The sequence below is a fragment of the Ambystoma mexicanum genome, chromosome 13 (genome assembly GCF_040938575.1).
Source record: "Ambystoma mexicanum isolate Mex_15411 chromosome 13, UKY_AmexF1_1, whole genome shotgun sequence".
NCBI classification, from domain to species: Eukaryota; Metazoa; Chordata; class Amphibia; order Caudata; family Ambystomatidae; genus Ambystoma; species Ambystoma mexicanum.
Window position 1 is genome coordinate 163055530 of NC_090938.1, and position 17251 is coordinate 163072780.

Genomic DNA, 17251 nt, shown 5'->3' on the forward strand with positions numbered 1-17251 from the left:
ACGAGTTAGGAGGTAACCATGCCGCAATTAGCGGCATGGTTATCCCCTTACCGGGTACTGGGTCCGGGTTCCTTGAATGAGGAATTACCGGGCCATTCCGACCTTGGAGGGCCCGGTCATTCCTCATTCAAGGAACCCGTCCCCATTCGAGCCCCCATAGGGCTCAATGGGAATGGGGAGGGAGCTAACAACAGGCCCGTTAATAACGGGCCCTTTGTGAGCACCCTGGTCTGCTCGTGGGACCCGCCAAGGGTGCCTGGTAAAACCAGGCGTCCTTAGCGGGTTCCTGCAAGCAGACTCATAATGCAGCTGTAAGGGGTTGACGGCTCCGGCACCTTTACCGGCACTGTTAACCCCTTACCACCATACTCGTAATGACCCCCCATGTCTGAGTTAATCCTCATAAACCTCTGAGCAGCTTTCAGCAATGTTACACACAATGCACTGACAGCCACCCAATTGACTGTTCTCATACATCCCGAGGGAAGCTCCTTGATGAGTTAACCCCTTGATTTCTCGGTTATTATGCATGTCTATGCAAATAGGACGAGCAAAGTCATCCTCAGCGCTTACAGTAATTCCTGTCTGAGGGATTAATCAACAGTAAAAAACACATTTTATTAAATGGATTTTAACATCAAAGAGCATATTTTCATTTGACTGATCAAGTAACATCACATTTATGAAACGTGTTCCGTACAAAATAAATATTTTGCGTCACAGACCTAATCATTGACTCCTCCCACCTCCTCGTCCCCCCACAGCCTCTACGGGTCACCATTTGCTATGGCCAACTCCTACCCCTCCAAGTAGCTTCCCACTAACATTTTCAAGGGGACAACCCCGGAATCCCTGCCACTTCCCCCTCCCCTGTCCCTCCCTGTTCACCTCACTCTCCTCCACTCAAAGATCTGCGGTCCCCCTCCCCAACAAACCCTACCCACTCCCCACTTACAGTTCCACCACTGCTGGCCTGGTCCTGTCCACTTTTTGTTGTCCACACATTTCATATAAGGTGTTTCGCAGTCAGGGGAGAACTGGCAAAATTTGGCCTGGCTGGAAAGTTTACTTTTCTGCCCCATAGTGCATCGCCCAAACCCACAGTGCAGCGACCCCAACTTCCAGAACAAGTAATCTCAATGCCAACATCTCCCCCTCCTACACATTCTCAAGTATATGTAGTAGACATTATGGAAATTACTTTCCATTATTGCAACATATTTTTCGGTATGTTTGTGGTGTCTTAGAGACCTGGACCCCTGGAAATTCTCCCACACATGAAAATTATTTCACCAGGGTAATATAACTGGTAAATGGGAAAGCTGGGATTTGAGTCCAGTTTTCAATGTGTTACAGTGTGTAGTTTGACAGCAGGCTACATCTCCTCCCATCCCATCTCATATCATCTTTAGTTTTAGAACAATGTAAAGAGGTTTCAAAGCTAGAGAACTCATTGGTAGAGCCATTGCTGAACCGGGGGACTGGATTTGCTCTCAGTCAAACATGACCTGGCATGGCAAAATACCCATAACTGGCTTCTTGCCTCCTCAGCCCACAACACAAAACCCATACCTGCACCCTGTGTATCTACCCCCACAACATAAAATCCTCAACTGTCAACCTGCCTCCTCACTAGTATGTTTAACGTACATTGTTAAAATTATTTATAGAGTAAGACTACGGAGGATAAACCCATATGAGTGAGGCTTTCTCTACAGATAGTTAAGGAAAATAAGGCGCAGTATGATAAGTGATTTGCTCAGGATCACTATGTATGAAGCGTGGCAGGTGGGGATTGGAGCCCTGTCTTTCTGCTTCCACAGTTTCCAATTAAGAAAGCAGGGGAGACTTCACCTTCTCCTATTCCATCTTCAGTATTAGAAACAAAACAAATGCTTTCTGCAAAGTTGTTATTCAAGGACTAAACTAGTATACTTTTAAATATATATGGTTTTCAAGGCACCAATATATATATATATATATATATATATGCAAGGGGGAAGCATATTAATCGCCTGTATCCTGAGGCACTTACATCTGAGAAACAGACTAAGATTATTATTACAATGAAAATGTACTATAATTATAATCTTAGCCTGCACAAGAGTGCTTTAAAGCACCTAGTCACATGATAAAGCAACCTGGAAAAATATAGAAATCTGTATAAAATAAAATAATGAAGAAAAACGAATGGAAGATTTGTTCGAATTTCGGCTGTACAAGAATTACATACAGCCGAAAATTTCAAACAAATCTACCACATAATACCATTGTAGCGAACAAGGGGAGAGGGTTTGTAGGGATGACCTCTGGACCCTTGTTTGTTAAAATGGCATCTGGGGTTGTAGAGGTGTCCCCTGCTTCCCGAATAATAAAGTGTAAAAAAAAACATAGGTGAAGGGAACAGACATCGCAGGGAGACAGGGAGTCGGCGGCACACAACAAAGTGTGCCGCCAAAAGGGAAATACGAGGGTGAGGAGAGGGGGTTGACAGAAATGTTGCATGAGAAAAAAACAAAAATTTCGGTTTCGTTCAAATATCTTTCATTTTTCTCTCCCTCTGACATTTCAATATTGATTAATTCATGGACATCCAAAATGTAAGAGAGGTAGTAATTGAAACATATGTTTTATAAAGCCAGTATGCATTACTTAGTCAGAGCAAAGAAAGGAGGGTCAATCCAGTCCCACAATCAGGCGCAGAGGCATGCAGATCAGACATAGATCTCAGCAACTGTCAACCTGTTGAGCTACCAATCCAGATGTGAACCTCCATCTCATTGACCCTATTTCCCATACACATCATCATTCGACGTCCTTCCCTTGCACCGCATTTTCAATGCCCCTTGTTTCTTTCAATTACATTTCAGACATTTGTTCCCCTTTTGCTCCATCCTTTTACTATCAATTAAATCCCTGTCCCTTACCTTGCACACACATCCTTCTCTTGCCCACATTGCTCAATCACCAATTCATTCCCACTCACCCCATTTAATTACCCATCACACCAAGTATATTCCTTGCCGGGGGGTGTGGCCAGAAGGCCATGTGAGCAGACGTGCTCTTGGAGGAGCTCCTGGTGATCCTTAACTTATCCGGAGAAGAAGTGCAGCTACACTAGCCTTTTGAGGGCAAAAACGCAAGCATCGGTTTCTGAACATCCACAGAGCTTGTGCTGACAATCTGGAGCCCGTACGATCCATGAAACATTGGATAGGGGTGAGCGACATTCTGGGGAACGAAGCCTGCAGAAACAAAATGGTGGTCGCCCAGACAAAGGACGAGTGACACGCAGACGGGCTGCGGAGCCCCTTGTGTGTACGGCTGGGAGGTGAGGGGGTGAGGTGCATGTACCTCCTTTTGGTGTGCAGCCGGAGCGCACGCTTGCTGCGGGTGACCCTGACTGCGGAGGAAGAGCCCCAGTAATTGCGCAGGGCGAGCGGACGGATGGTCGGCGCTAGGACCGCGCCTGGCCTGAGGTGGCTGAAGCGGACTTCGCGGCCCGAAAAGAAGAAGCGCCCCACACCTCTGGGGGCTGGTGAGGGCGAGAGACAGGCTCTGGCCCGGTGCGATTCGCAGGGAGCTGGGGACTGCAGCGCTGGAGGTGCAGCGCCCACCCACAAGCTCCCCCGGCCAGCGGACTTGTGTGTTCGGAGGCGGCCCGGGGGCTGCAAGGGTTGCGCCGCGCACGGCAACGACCTTCAGATGTGCTGAGACACCGGACTGAATAAACAACTGGACCCCACGGCCCGAGCGGGGATGCGGGCGAAGCGATCCGGCTGCATACGTGAGAGCGTGAGGCCAAGGAGGGGAAGATCAGCTGGAGAGCGCTGAATAAACACTGGGATACGCCGATGAAAGACAATGGAGACAAAAGGAGATGAGAGCGGACCGGCAGGCCTATGTAGACGGACCCTGGTGGGTCAGTGAGATGGCATGAGGAAGCAGTGAGGTGCCGACACTCCCGCACTTGAGCGGCTCTGGTCGCATTATAATATACTTATATTTTCACACTCCATGGTGGTGGTGAGAACTTAATTGCCATCTGATGAGCATATAAGACAGTAGGCCCAGATAGAGGGGCACATAAGTTTCCCGTGTGAGGAGTTGGTGGACTTGCTTAACCCCGCAGGCAAGGGGACATACAAAGCTTGGTCCAGATGCCCCACGGGGTGAGTGCACGCTAGCAAGTTTGGAAGACAGTCACATTGCCACGTGGGAGGGAACAATACACTCCGGTAGCCACTCATTGACTCCCAGACACCTCTGGCACGGCCCGCCCGTGCTTTGGCGCCGACAGCAATTTCATCCCACTGGGGCTGGCGAGAGGGGAGGTTTGCCCACAATTCCCTGGTACGACGCCATGTCCAGCAAACCTCCGAGAACCAAGGGAAAGCAGCCCATGCTGGATGAATATGCTAGAACACTGCCAGGCCCTGAAGGAACCAGGAGCAAGGAGAAAATCCCTGTTGGGAGCGCTGGCACCATGGGCACCAAACAAGAGGTACTGGCGGCAATTGCAGACTTGAAAGTAGCCTGGGAGACCAAACTGGTTCTGGCCATGACTGAATTGAAAGCCGCACTGGATCTGAAAGTTGGGGCATTGCAGGAGAAAGTGAACCTTCTCCGACAAGATGTCAGGTCGTTGGCAGAACGTACAAAGAACATGGAAAAAGAGGTGGGCCCGAACACAGTGGACTGCGCAACACACAAAGCAGACCTCCATGCCCTAGTGCAACGCGTGGGCAATTTAGAATGTAGGGCGGAGGAGGCGGAGGGACGTGCTCGCACGAACAATATTGGTATTGTTGGTTTGCCAGAGGGAGCCGAGCGATCCAACCCTGCAGAGTTAATTGAATCTATGTTGCTGCAGGAGATAACTGGAGGAGTCTTGTCTCAGGGGTTTGCTGTGGTAAAGGCGCATAGGGCTCTAATGAGGAAGCCGCCACCGGGAAATCCCCCTAGACCGGTGATCGCCAAGATCCTCAACTATCGGGACCGAGAAAGAATCCTGGAACATTTTCGTAAGGGCGGAACAATACAAAGAGGGACAGCAAACATCACTGCATACCCAGATTATACCCTGATGGTGCAACGGCGCCGTATGAACTATGGGACTGTCAAAAGAAGGTTGCGGGAAGTGGGCACAAGCATATGTTGCTCTACCCGGCGAAGCTGAAGGTGTTCCATAAAAACAGAACCCTTTTTTTCGAAACTCCGGAAGAGGCCATGGGGTGGCTAGACTCACAAAGCTGCCCCCAGGAGTCGGACGTCCAGACGGGAGATGGAGAAGGAAGAGATAAGTGATGTACAGAGGGGGCACCGGAGAGTGTCGCGGCTTGAGACTATGGGACTTGATTATAGTAATTGGTGAAGCTTACGGGCTGGTATGATTATGTTGGAAGGAGACATGATCCGTGAGCACTGAGACCTTTGCCTAGCTAGGGAGCCCGCAGAGCTTGTCCTCATACTGCCATTTAGAGTAGTTTAGGTAGGTTACCGGTAGTCCGGTGACACCCTGCCGGGTCTCTGTCTCCGGCACACCGAGGCAGAACCAGAAGTAGGGTCGCCTGAGATCCAGGCATGGAGCTGGGCATTTGCTGGGGTTGGGGGGAGGGGCAAGGGAGGAGGGGAGGGTGAGGGCAAGTTGGGGAAGAGTTGGGGAGTGTGATGGGGCTTGGAAAGGAAGAGGGTGGGAGAGGGGGGAATTTGGGGTAGAGGTAGCAGTTGGGAGTCATGTGTATTGGGGAACAAGCCTACATAAAATGAGCGAATATCTGAGATTCAATGGAACTGTAGGATATCTGGAGAGGGGAGGGAGAGACCCACAATTACTATGGGGACCTTAAAGTAGTCACCTGGAATGTGAGAGGGCTCAATAGCTACTTAAAAAGAAATAAGGTTATGATGTATTTGCGCAGACAGAAAGTGGACATAGCCCTGTTGCAAGAGACGCACATGACGAAAGAAAAACTGGAGGTAGTCCGGAAGAAGTGGAGAGGGACTGTGGTGGGAGCAACATACTCGGCGTACGCTAGGGGGGGTAATCACCTGGGTGGCACCGCTTGTACCGTTTCAGCTATTGCAATTTATGGTGGAGGCAGATGGGAGGATGGTAATATTAAAGGGACTGGTAGAAAACAAGGAGATATGTGTGATTAACACCTATGCCCCAAACCAGGATACAGCGGCATACTTTAGAACCCTATATAGTAAACTTAGCGCAAGCCTGGGAGAGGCGGTGATTTGGGAGGAGATTTTAATTGCGTAATAGACCCAAGGATAGAAAGATCAGACTCCAAAATAGATAGACTGAACCCAGCAGCTAGGGCGCTGAAGTCATTGATAACAGACTTCGGGTTGGAGGACGCATGGGGAACACACTAGCCACAAGATCGCCAATATTCACATTATTGAGCCCCCCCAGAATCTACACACTAGATTAGACTATATGTTTGTCACACATGCGCTGACGACAGAGATAGCACGAATAGAATACAAGGCGAGTGTCCTATCGGACCATTCCCCGCTTATACTGACATGGCAGTATCGACCACAGAAAGCGAAAATACTGACATGTCGTCTAAGAGTGGAAGCGTTAATGGACAACATCTTCAGAGAAGACATGAGAGAGGAAATAATAAGCTACTTTGAGATCTATACAGGTAGTGTGGAGTTGGCTGGAGTCCTTTGAGAAGCCTTTAAATTAGTGGTGAGAGAGATAGCAATAGCCAAGTCCAAAGGGCTAATAGGAGGGATCGTAGCAAACTTACAAGTAGCGGAAAAGGAGCTAGAAGAGGAGATGAAAAGGGGAGGTGGCACCAAGGATGATAATGAAGCAATACTTAGGTTACACCAGAAATGCGCGGGATATTGGGAAAGGCTGTGCAATCTAATCTATAAAAAATATACAGAGAGACAGCCTGCGGGGGGAGATAAACCTGGGAGAGTGCTGGCATGGTTATATAAAAGTGAGACTCCCAGACCAGTGATCAGGACGATAGTGAAAGAAAATGGGAGTATAGCAGATACTCAGGAGGCTGTGAACCTAGAAAATGAAAACTATTACCATGACTTGTATGGGGACGCGGAGGAAAATGATAATAATGCAATAAGCAAAATCTTAGAGGATATAGGATTGCCGCAGATTAGCGCAGAAGAACGTGAGGAGCTTGACGCGCCAATCACTCTAGAGGAGTTGGAAGAAGTGGTGAGGCAGCTACCCACTTGTAAGGCCCCCGGGGGCCGATGGACTCCCCAGCGAATTTTACAAGATGTACAAAAATGAGGTGCTCCTCCCACTCTTGGAAATGTTTAACGAATCACATGAAGTCGGAAAGCTGCCAGAATCCTTGAGAGAAGCGATCATCATACCACTTCCGAAACCCAATAAGCCTAGTGGTGAGTGCGGATCCTATAGACCCCTATCGATGCTGAATCAGGACAGCAAAATATAGACGTCTGTCCTGGCAAACAGAATGAGGAGAGTCATTACCAGATTAATACATCCAAATCAAACCGGTTATGTCCCTAATAGGAACATATCCAACAATCTTAGGCGACTCCATCGAGTCATTGAATATGCTAACGAAGAGACGAATGAAATGGCAATTGTGTCGCTAGATGCAATTAAAGCCTTCGACTCGGTCAAATGGCCATGGTTGATTGCTGCCCTGACAAGCTATGGAATAGGGCCGGGGTATCTGAGATGGGCCAAATTGCTGTATAGTGAACCGCTGGCCAGAGTGAAAACAGGGCCAGTTATATCAGAGAGGTGGAAGCTTGGTAGGGGCACCAGACATGGTTGCCCGTGGTCCCCCATGTTGTATATCCTGGCCCTAGAGCCCTTGGCTATATTGGAGGCAGCAATATGACACAATAGGCATAGTCATTAAGGGAGAATCGCATCTAATTTCCCTATATGCTGATGACATGTTGGTGTATCTGCGCTACCCGGAAGAAAATCTACAGTATGTCCTGGAAGTGATGGACCGATTTGTAGGGCTTTCAGGCATAGCAGTAAACCCCAAAAAGTCTTGTGTGTTTCCATTGGGGAGGTATAAAGGGATCTCACTAGAGCAATTGCCGATCCTCCAGATACCATGGGAGGTGGACACGTTTCGATATCTGGGAATAGATATATATCATACAGTAGAGGCAGAGCACTGGCACAATACTGAGAAGGCAGTACGGAACATAGAAAATAGTATGAGATTCTGGGTGAAGCTTCCCTTCGCGATGATGGGCAGAGGGGTGATGCTTAAAATGGTGGTCCTGCCAAGACTGTTACATTACTTTGCCAATGTCCCTTACTTGATACCCAAGCGATTTTTTGTTAAACTGAACAGAATATGCAGGGAATTCCTCTGGCAAGGGATAAGGGACAGGATGGCCCTTTGGATACTGCAAAACTCATACGAGAAGGGAGGCATCAAACTACCAAATTATGAGATTTATTATATAGCAAGCCAACTCCAGTACGTAGCTAAATGGCTTTCTGATGAGCCGACCTCGGAGACCAGGTTGTTCCAACAAGATTGTGTCCCATTCTTCCTCAAAGAGATGATGTGGTTACCTAAAGTAGACATGGTGGGCGTCCGAGGTGATGATACTGGGATGGGAGATATGGCGAAGAGCTTGTAAAATGATGGAGGACCCTTACCCATGCTCCCTACAGGTGCCATTGGTAGCTTTGGCCGGAAAAGAAATACAACTCAGATTAATGATCAGGAGGCAGTGGGAGTCTGTTGGGATAGCGACCCTGGGAGACATATGGCAAGAAGGGAACATAAGGGATTTTGAGGAGATGGCGGAAGAAGCAGGGGCAAATAGCAAGGGGATCCAGGGAGACTCTATGCCAGACATTAGTCCTGGTTACAAGAGCCTTACCCAGAGTCTTTAGCTCACTATCTTTCACAGAGAAGAAATATCCCAAACATATCAGTCTTTGTCCTGCCATGGGGCAGTCCAGCACCGAAATGCTAGGCAATTCTCCTTTGAACAATAGTACCAACAGCAACCCCATACACGTGTTTCGGTCTGGTTGAACCTCATCAGTAGGGTGTAGCTGTGCCTCTCTAAGAATAGTGAGCAAGGGGTCCACGTCTGGATTCCCCTAGTAACTTGGGTGAGACCCAAAGTTACTTGAAATATGCAAATAACAAGGGGGGTCATGGGAGACTCTCTGCCAGACATTAGTCCTGGTTACAAGAGCCTTAGCCAGAGTCTTTAGCTCACTATCTTTCACCGAGAAGAAATATCCCAAACATATCAGTCTTTGTCCTGCCCTGGGGCAGTCCAGCACCGAAATGCTAGGCAATTCTCCTCTGAACAAGAGTACCAACAGCAACCAGGGCAGGACAAAGACTGATATGTTTGGGATATTTCTTCTCTGTGAAAGATAGCGAGCTAAAAACTCTGGGTAAGTCTTTCGTAACCAGGACTAATGTCTGGCAGAGGGACTCCCAGGAACCCCTTGTAAATTTGGAAGAAGCAGGCAGGGGTACATGCAGGACAGTATATTACATATCATAGAGTGGTGCAGCGGATCAAAGAGACATGGTCGGAAGACAAACTATCGAGTGAGCCTGATACCGTCATAGATACAATATATACACATAGCAGAGGGGGGCCACGAAATATCAAGACTATATGAGCTGGTTATGACCAAGGTGGGAAAGGAAGTGGTACAATTTAGACAACATTGGGAGGAAGAAGTGGGGACCCCAATGAGTGATGGGATGTGGGAGCGTGCCCAACGGTACCACAAAAAAGTGTCGAGGAATGCTAGGCTACAGCAGATACAATTGTATGTCACCCATAGGGTGTATGTGACGCCACAGAGAATAGCGAAATTTAAAAACGCAGGGCAACAAGCATGCCCCAAATGTAATGAAGAAAATGCTGGAATGGTGTATATGTTCTGGTCATGCCAAGAAATAGAATGTTTTTGGGGTGAAATAGCACATAGGATGGAAGATAAAGGGATCAAAGTAGAGATAGATACAGCATGGGCATGCCTACTAGGAGGGTTCACTAGACCACACAAGCAAAAGCATGTGAGCAAGCTGAAAGACCTGGTGTATATACTAGCGAAGAGGAAAATTGCAATGAAATGGAAAGCATGTCACAGGCCAAGAATAGAAATGTGGTGTAATGATCTACAAAAATGGGCAGAAGCGGAAACAACAGTATGGCAAGAGGCGAGCAATGTCGGGGGGAGGAGGAAGCAGGAAACATTATGGCTTGGAAACAACTAATTGCAGAGTTATTTGGTCCTACAAATGATGAGGATAATGACCAGGACCCACCAGGAGTAAGCGATACAAAAACCTCACCACATGATGAAGATACGGAATAAGAAGGAAAGTAGGCTTGAGGTGAGGGGTGAAACACAGTGGACAAGATAAAAAGATATGCATAATATTGTTATGAACGCTGTAAGTTTGGTTTGTGTTAGTTGTGGAAATAAAATCAATAAAAATTGTTTTAAAAAAAAAGTATATTCCTTGCCACTCACCAACTTCTCTTGCCCTGGCTTATAGTTAGACAGTAGACCACCTTGATTTGCCAGTCAGCCTTTGCCAGACACGACGATAAGCCGTAGTCTGGGCCTTGCTGGTAATTGTGGTTATGGGGTCTGAACTTGGAGAATGCAGAGCGAAAGGCGGCATGGGGACATGGCTTTTTTTGTGCTCCCAAGTTGCACTTTCTTGGAAAGTCAGCGGTATATTTCAACTAATGGAAGCAGGGAGAACTGCAAGGAGAATATGCTTTGGACCTGGTGATGGAGAGGGAGCAAGAGTGACCTATTATATTTGGGGAGTGTGTGTTTGTGTGTGTTTTTCAGTTGCTGTGACTGGAATAATGTGTTTCAGTGTGTAAAGTATAGGTGGAAGGATGCCTCTGTGATCATTGACTTTGTATCTATATTTCTGATTCTAGTGATTTGCAAGTGTGTCTTTTGTTGGTCACATAAGAGAAGAGTGTTCTAGACAACACAATGAAAAATTATCACAGCGTTAGGGGGTCATTCAGAGTTGGGTGGTAACAGTAAAATTGTCAGTATTTAGCAAATATTCTGGATTTTACTGACCACCCAAATCAGGGTTTGATCAAATACTATTTGTGGTATTCCATGGGAATACCAGCGGTGGTATTTTAGGCAGCAGCTTTGCAGAAAATCCGCCTATCTTTACCTCCACCTTAACGTTGGAGGCAAAATAGCCACACATTTTTTAAAGCTTTCTTTTTACTGTACATAATGGAAGAACAGGTGCTTCCCTTCAATAGAGTTTTTTTTACAAATGGATATGCTGAGGGGGTAAAAAGTGGGCATCTCTGATTGCCTCCTATCATCACCTTACCCATATAATGCACAAAAGGGCTAGGCGTGGCCCTTATGTGCATAAAGAAAATCTAGCCCCTTTTCACTGGAACATGCTCCCCCTGTCTCTTCGCTCCATTACTTCCTATCCTCTGTTCCGTTTCTCTCTAAAAACCCACCTGCTAATGTCCTCTAATTGATTTAATCTGCTTTGAATAATTTACTCTTATGAACGCAAATTGATTGTTAATGTTTATAAAACAAATTGACTGTTTACTCCCAGGAATGCTAATTGATTGTTACTATTTATGAACATAGTTTGAATGTTACTGTTTATGAACTCTGATTTGCATTCTGATTCATTATCTTGTTGACTGTCCTATGTCAAGCGCTTTGGCCCTATATTAAACACAATGAATACAAATACAAAATACTAGCCAATACTGTACATAATCCATTTCTCCATTTACACTGATGGCAAAAATGGCTGATAACAAATGTTAAAACAAACGTTTTACATTGCCGCCATCGGATGTGCTCACTTTCTTCGTCGATATATAAAAAAATCTATCTAACTCTGAATGGCCTCCTTAGTTTGTAGCCTTCTAATAATTAGTACCTGAACATTACATCTTTCTATGTGTGTTTTTCAACTGTGTTCAAAGGTAAGTACCACAAACAGTCCGGCAGCCATTTCTATAATCACCATGTACATGACTTCCGTGGCTGCTATTCAGGGTGCTAATAAACTCTTTTTGTATGAACACACTGGTGATGCAGAAATTCACCATGGTGATAAGCTGCTGTGGCTTTTAACCGACCAATGGTGAATGGGATGCAGTCGTGCTAACATTACCACCCAGGGACACAGAATCTGTTATTTAAATGCATACATTGGCAATGGGTGCTATTGACATGCCTCTTCAGCCTAGACTCCGCTTCCTGTCACTCACTGTGGAGGCCCACGTGTGCGGGCCCTCCAGGCACATCTACAACATTGCTGACATCAAGACGAATGCCTTGCCCCATTTACCCAGAATTGGATAAGGCTTTGCCGCACCCGGTTCCTATGTGGCTGGCTTATTATTTGTTTTACATTTTGGAGCTCCAGCCCATTGGGCAGCATCACAGCCAGCCTGGTAGGCAATTGCCCCTTTGGCCCCTTGCCAGTCTGCCCCTGTTCGCAGTGCATTTTGGGTGAAACGTCCTCTCCGCAATGCCTTATGCACACAGTATGAATAGATGCAGAAAATGGCTATCAACATGTAGTGCAAGACAATGAAGATTTTGAACATTGCTGGAGGCGATGGGGGTGAGGGCTGTGAGGATAGTTGGACTGCATGTTTCAGGAAACTACTATACAACTCGACATTTAAAAGGTATTTGATGAAAGTATTGAACTCGAGGAAAATATGGGTTGGCATGGATTAAGAATTCGGAATATGATAAAACTTAGAAAAAAATAACATAATCAATAAAGAACACTACCTGTCATATAATGTATGTGGTTCAGTGACAAAATAAAATTAAAACAAATATGTTAAATGTGGAACAGTTGATAAAAATTAAAAAAAGAGTCATTTGCCGGCAGGGACCGCTTACATTCACACGTTAACCTAAGTGGGTCCCCACTGCCAAATTTTGAACATTAAGTCGCACCCACAATTGAAAATCAATGCCTTCCGACATGCTTGCATGTCAGACAGCGTTTAGTTATCATTGTGAACAGTGCTTACAATGGGCGGATGGTAAGTAGTGTTCACAATTAAAAATGAACGCCATACTGCGGGCAAGCATGTCGGACAGCATTTATTTCTAATTATCAATCCTGCCTGCCATGCCAGCATTTCAGGCGACATGTTAATGTTATAGGTTTTTATACCGCGCGCAGGTGCCACTTGCGTGGTCTCTTGGCCCTCTGACGGTTCGGTGAAAAATAGGAAGAGGGGTGGGTTAGTGGAGGAGTGGGAGAAAGAGCAAGGGAACTGTGATGTGCTGTTGGCAGCTTCAGTTCAGATGTACGGTTCACTGTGCTTGGGTGCGAGATTCGGGAGGTGAACGTCATGTGGTGTTGTGCCATGGATCCATATGGGGTCCACCTGCTTTATGCTAGTGCATGAAGCAGGCAGACCCCATAGGGATCTCCAACATTTGCCCCGGCATGAAAATCCATTCCAACGCAAATTCTGGAACATTTGAATGGCAGAAAGGAAGGGGAAGTTGGAATCCGCCCCTCTCTGACATACAAATTATTAAAAATGGGGGCTTACGTTAATAGAAGGCGTACATGCCTTAAGGCTTTTGCGCTTTCCATTAACGTTACACCCCCATTGAAAATGAGTCCCAGGGTGTTTTTAACATTATTTTTTTTGGGTAAAAACTTTATGGAATTTCTAAAAAAAACAAGCTTGATTGGCTGATAAACGATATGATAGAATTGTTTGGATATGTGAGCCATCATGAATTGGAGTGATGAAGCAAGTGCAGGTTTTCCCTCTTTGAAAATGACTTTGATGCAAAAAGCAACAATACTTTGGAAAATCATAAGCAACTTGGCCAACTAACGGGCTGATCGGAACACTGGGGTCGATTCCGAAGAATCACGTAAGCAAAAAAAAAACACATAGGATGCCACTTATTTATGGGCCTGATTCCAAGGATTGTACCGGTCCTTACCCACAAACATGACCTTTGTATTTCAAGGGGGCTGTGCACCAGTGCAAATGGTGCACTGGCCAGCCCTATTGTATATTTCAGAGTTGTATGCAGTAGTAGTATAGCTCAGTGGCAAAGTGCTTGTCTTGGAAGGAATGCGACGCAGAGCAACACAGGTTCGAATCTCAGGTCTGTGCTGAGAAACCTCTTTGGTATTAAGCTCTGTTGGGAAAGATTTCCATTTCATGTGTAATTTTCCCTCCAGTTGTGTACCCCCCAACTTTCTGCCGATGTTAAACACCATAGTCTGACTTTGACAGAGGAGCACAGCCTTCTGCTGCACTCCCCTGGGCTTTTCGCTCACTTTATCATGGGGAAACTGACATGCCCTTAAAAACAGTCCGCACTTGGAGAATTTGTTTCCCTTAGTCCTTGTCAATGCTGCAACTTTTATGCAACTTGTTGCAAGTGCACAATGTACCTTCCAGTATAGTGCACTTGGGTCTTCCTGTCATTTCTAAAGGCCCTGGATACTCTTGGAGGATTTTTTTAGGAGAAGTGCAGGTGTGCCTTGGACAGGGCGGGTGGCTGCTGATCCTTTCATATATTTGTAACCCTTTCCTGCCATGCAAACCTTGTTTACCGCGTTTGGCACAAAGAGGTGGCTTGGCTCCAAAATGGGAATGCCACAAGGTTCTTTGTCCTGTCCTTTGGCAATCTTGCCCTTTCACCTTCCCCAGGTCGAGCTGACCCCAGTCAGTTCTTATTTAGGCATGCATTCTCCCGCGAAACACCAAGCTTTCGCTGGCTTCTGCATGCCTTCTGTGTGTGCTTCCAGGATGTGGGCTGCACTGTCTGGTTCCAATACACATTCTGGGTGCCAGAGAGTCTGGCGTGCTGTGAATGCCTGGGACCACCGTGGTCTATGAATTGTCCATATATGGTATGCCTGTATGTGAGAAGATCTCCCATTGGGTCCTTTTCGTTTTGGTGCAAAGGAGATTTTGGATAAGAGAAGGCTACAAACACCCATATCATGTTGATCTCTGGAGTTCTCACTGAACGAAGGATAGTATCCAAGTATCCTGAAACTAAGAAGCTGAGACGAGGAACCGCTGGTGACCCGCTTGAAGTTTTGGCACCCTGAGCCCGCTGTTGTCCCGTGGGACCCCTCTACATCTGGTCGTCCTAGAAGGTCTGCGAAGGTGCTTTGACCCATTGGAATAGTGGGACCAACTATTCTCGGCACCTCCATCAAACCCTGCAAGTAAGCCTGCTCGGAAGTGTCCCTGGGCCAACTGGTGGGCTGACCAGCTGGCACAGGACCTTTGCTCTGATACCACTGCCGTTTTGAGGAAGCCCTTTAAACTTGGGTACATCGCAAGCTCTGTGTTCATGGCACTTTCACACCGAATTTCGTACACTTGGCATTCCCAGGTCTGGAGTAAAGAGAGAGCGCCCAAAATCAGTGGTTGCCGTGTCGCCCAGCCGTGGTGACGAACTTCTCAAGTTCATTGCAGCTGTGCCCCTGTGTGGGAACCTATTCTGCATCACCTCACACACCTTCCTGAGCTGCTACAGCCCCTACAAAAGACCCTGTTTCGGCCATCTGCGCTACCGCGTGCACCAGCACCGCAAGTACATTTGAGCACTAGGCTCTTCTCATTGTAGGGATTGGACTGCCTTTCAGTTAGGATTGTGTTTGATGCAGAAATGCCTAAAGACTATTTGCACTACCTGCTTAACTGCCCTTTTTAGGTTGTGGACCCATTTCGTGCATTAACCCTTTAGGCCCCTTTGATCTTGTATGTATGTGTTTTAGTAGGATTGTGTTGGCTTAGAAGTGTTACTGTGATTATTACTGTGTGTTGAACCTCAAAGGCCTTGAAATAAATATATTTGTATTTTTAATATATATACACCTGACTGGGAGTGATTTGTAAGTGTCCTTTACTCTGTGTGCTCATTGAGATCTTTCAGTCACCCTCATCCCTCCTGAGACCTAGTCTTGACCGCCACCAATGCTACCTTGATTGGTATGGCTTGTCCAGAAGGTTACCCTGTTCCAAGAAACTAGGCTGGCCTTCTGAACCTCTGCCCACCAGGTTAGAGTTCAGAAATCCATCTTAATTTAAGAGTGACTGGGTATAAGCTGTCAATGCAGTGCTTGCTTTAATTAAGACCACTCCCCTCTCCATCCGGCGATGGTATAGTCCGGCATTTATAAAGAGAGTATCAACAATAAAGCAATGCAAAGGCCCAAGTCCGTCCTGCAGAATATGTTTAATGAGCTGTTTCTCTGCATTTTTGTTTTAATAATATGTGTCATCGACCAAGGAGAGGCCTTTACACAAAAAAGTGCTTAGTAGATGTTGACAACTTAACAATGTTGTTTATGTCGACCATTTCAGCATACATGGAGTGTCTGAACATCAAGAACGTTTACAAGCGTAATCGACATGTCAGGGATCCTGAAGAAGACTGGTGTTGAAGTTGGATCGCAATCAGTCGAAACATGTCGATCAATAGGTTGTAGACCTTATTTGTCCTCTCCTTTATTAAATCATTATAAAAACAGATTTTCCAGTTTTTCATCAGTTTTCAGTAACACATGTTTTTCATTCATTGTGGACACTTCTCAGCTTCATGGAAGTCAGAAAGTAAGAATGCAGAGGTTGCGCCAGAATCAATAGATTATCAAAAGCAACTCTGCTTTTAGTGGAGTGTTTAAAATCCATTGCCAAATAATTCCACAATGTGTTCTATAAAAGCAAGCACAGGCCCATGAGCATGTGTTTTCAATTGGGGCAGGTGCTAAGATATTTTGTCAGTTCATTACTGTTATAGTCTTCTTTGCACAATTGACCAATCACGTTCAATGACAGCATGCTCTCTTTTCCCTGTGATGTGTCACTCAATAAAAAGATGATGTCCAGGATCAATACCCATACTCACAAGATTAGTTTAGTGGTAACTCATTGTTGTTACGCTGTGGCATGTTGTAACACACAGTCAGTTTGCATATACAATGTATATAGATACTAATCATGGGTTGGAACATTATTGCTACTTTGCATTTTTGTGTAGTGTGCTGTCTGCGAATATCAAGTAGACATGAGGCAGCAGGTCTTGCACCCTAACTTGGCAGCACCCCTTTTTCTGTTTCATACGGAATGGAAATAGTGGCAATGGCAACTGGATTCGTATGTCACAACACTCACCTTGAAAAGGCATTTTGGCACGAGCACATGGGCGACGAATATAAGGGTC

The 17251-nt window shown here is 46.1% G+C and overlaps 1 long non-coding RNA gene across 1 annotated transcript in view; it reads left to right on the top strand.

The window, feature by feature from the left end:
- The window catches only part of LOC138521031 (uncharacterized), a 339869-nt gene extending 323295 nt beyond the window's left edge, over positions 1-16574 (top strand). Inside the window, exon 3 of the long non-coding RNA XR_011282919.1 lies at positions 16393-16574. This is a non-coding gene — a long non-coding RNA (uncharacterized lncRNA). The remainder of the gene's footprint in view (positions 1-16392) is intronic.
- Positions 16575-17251: the final 677 nt, after the last annotated feature.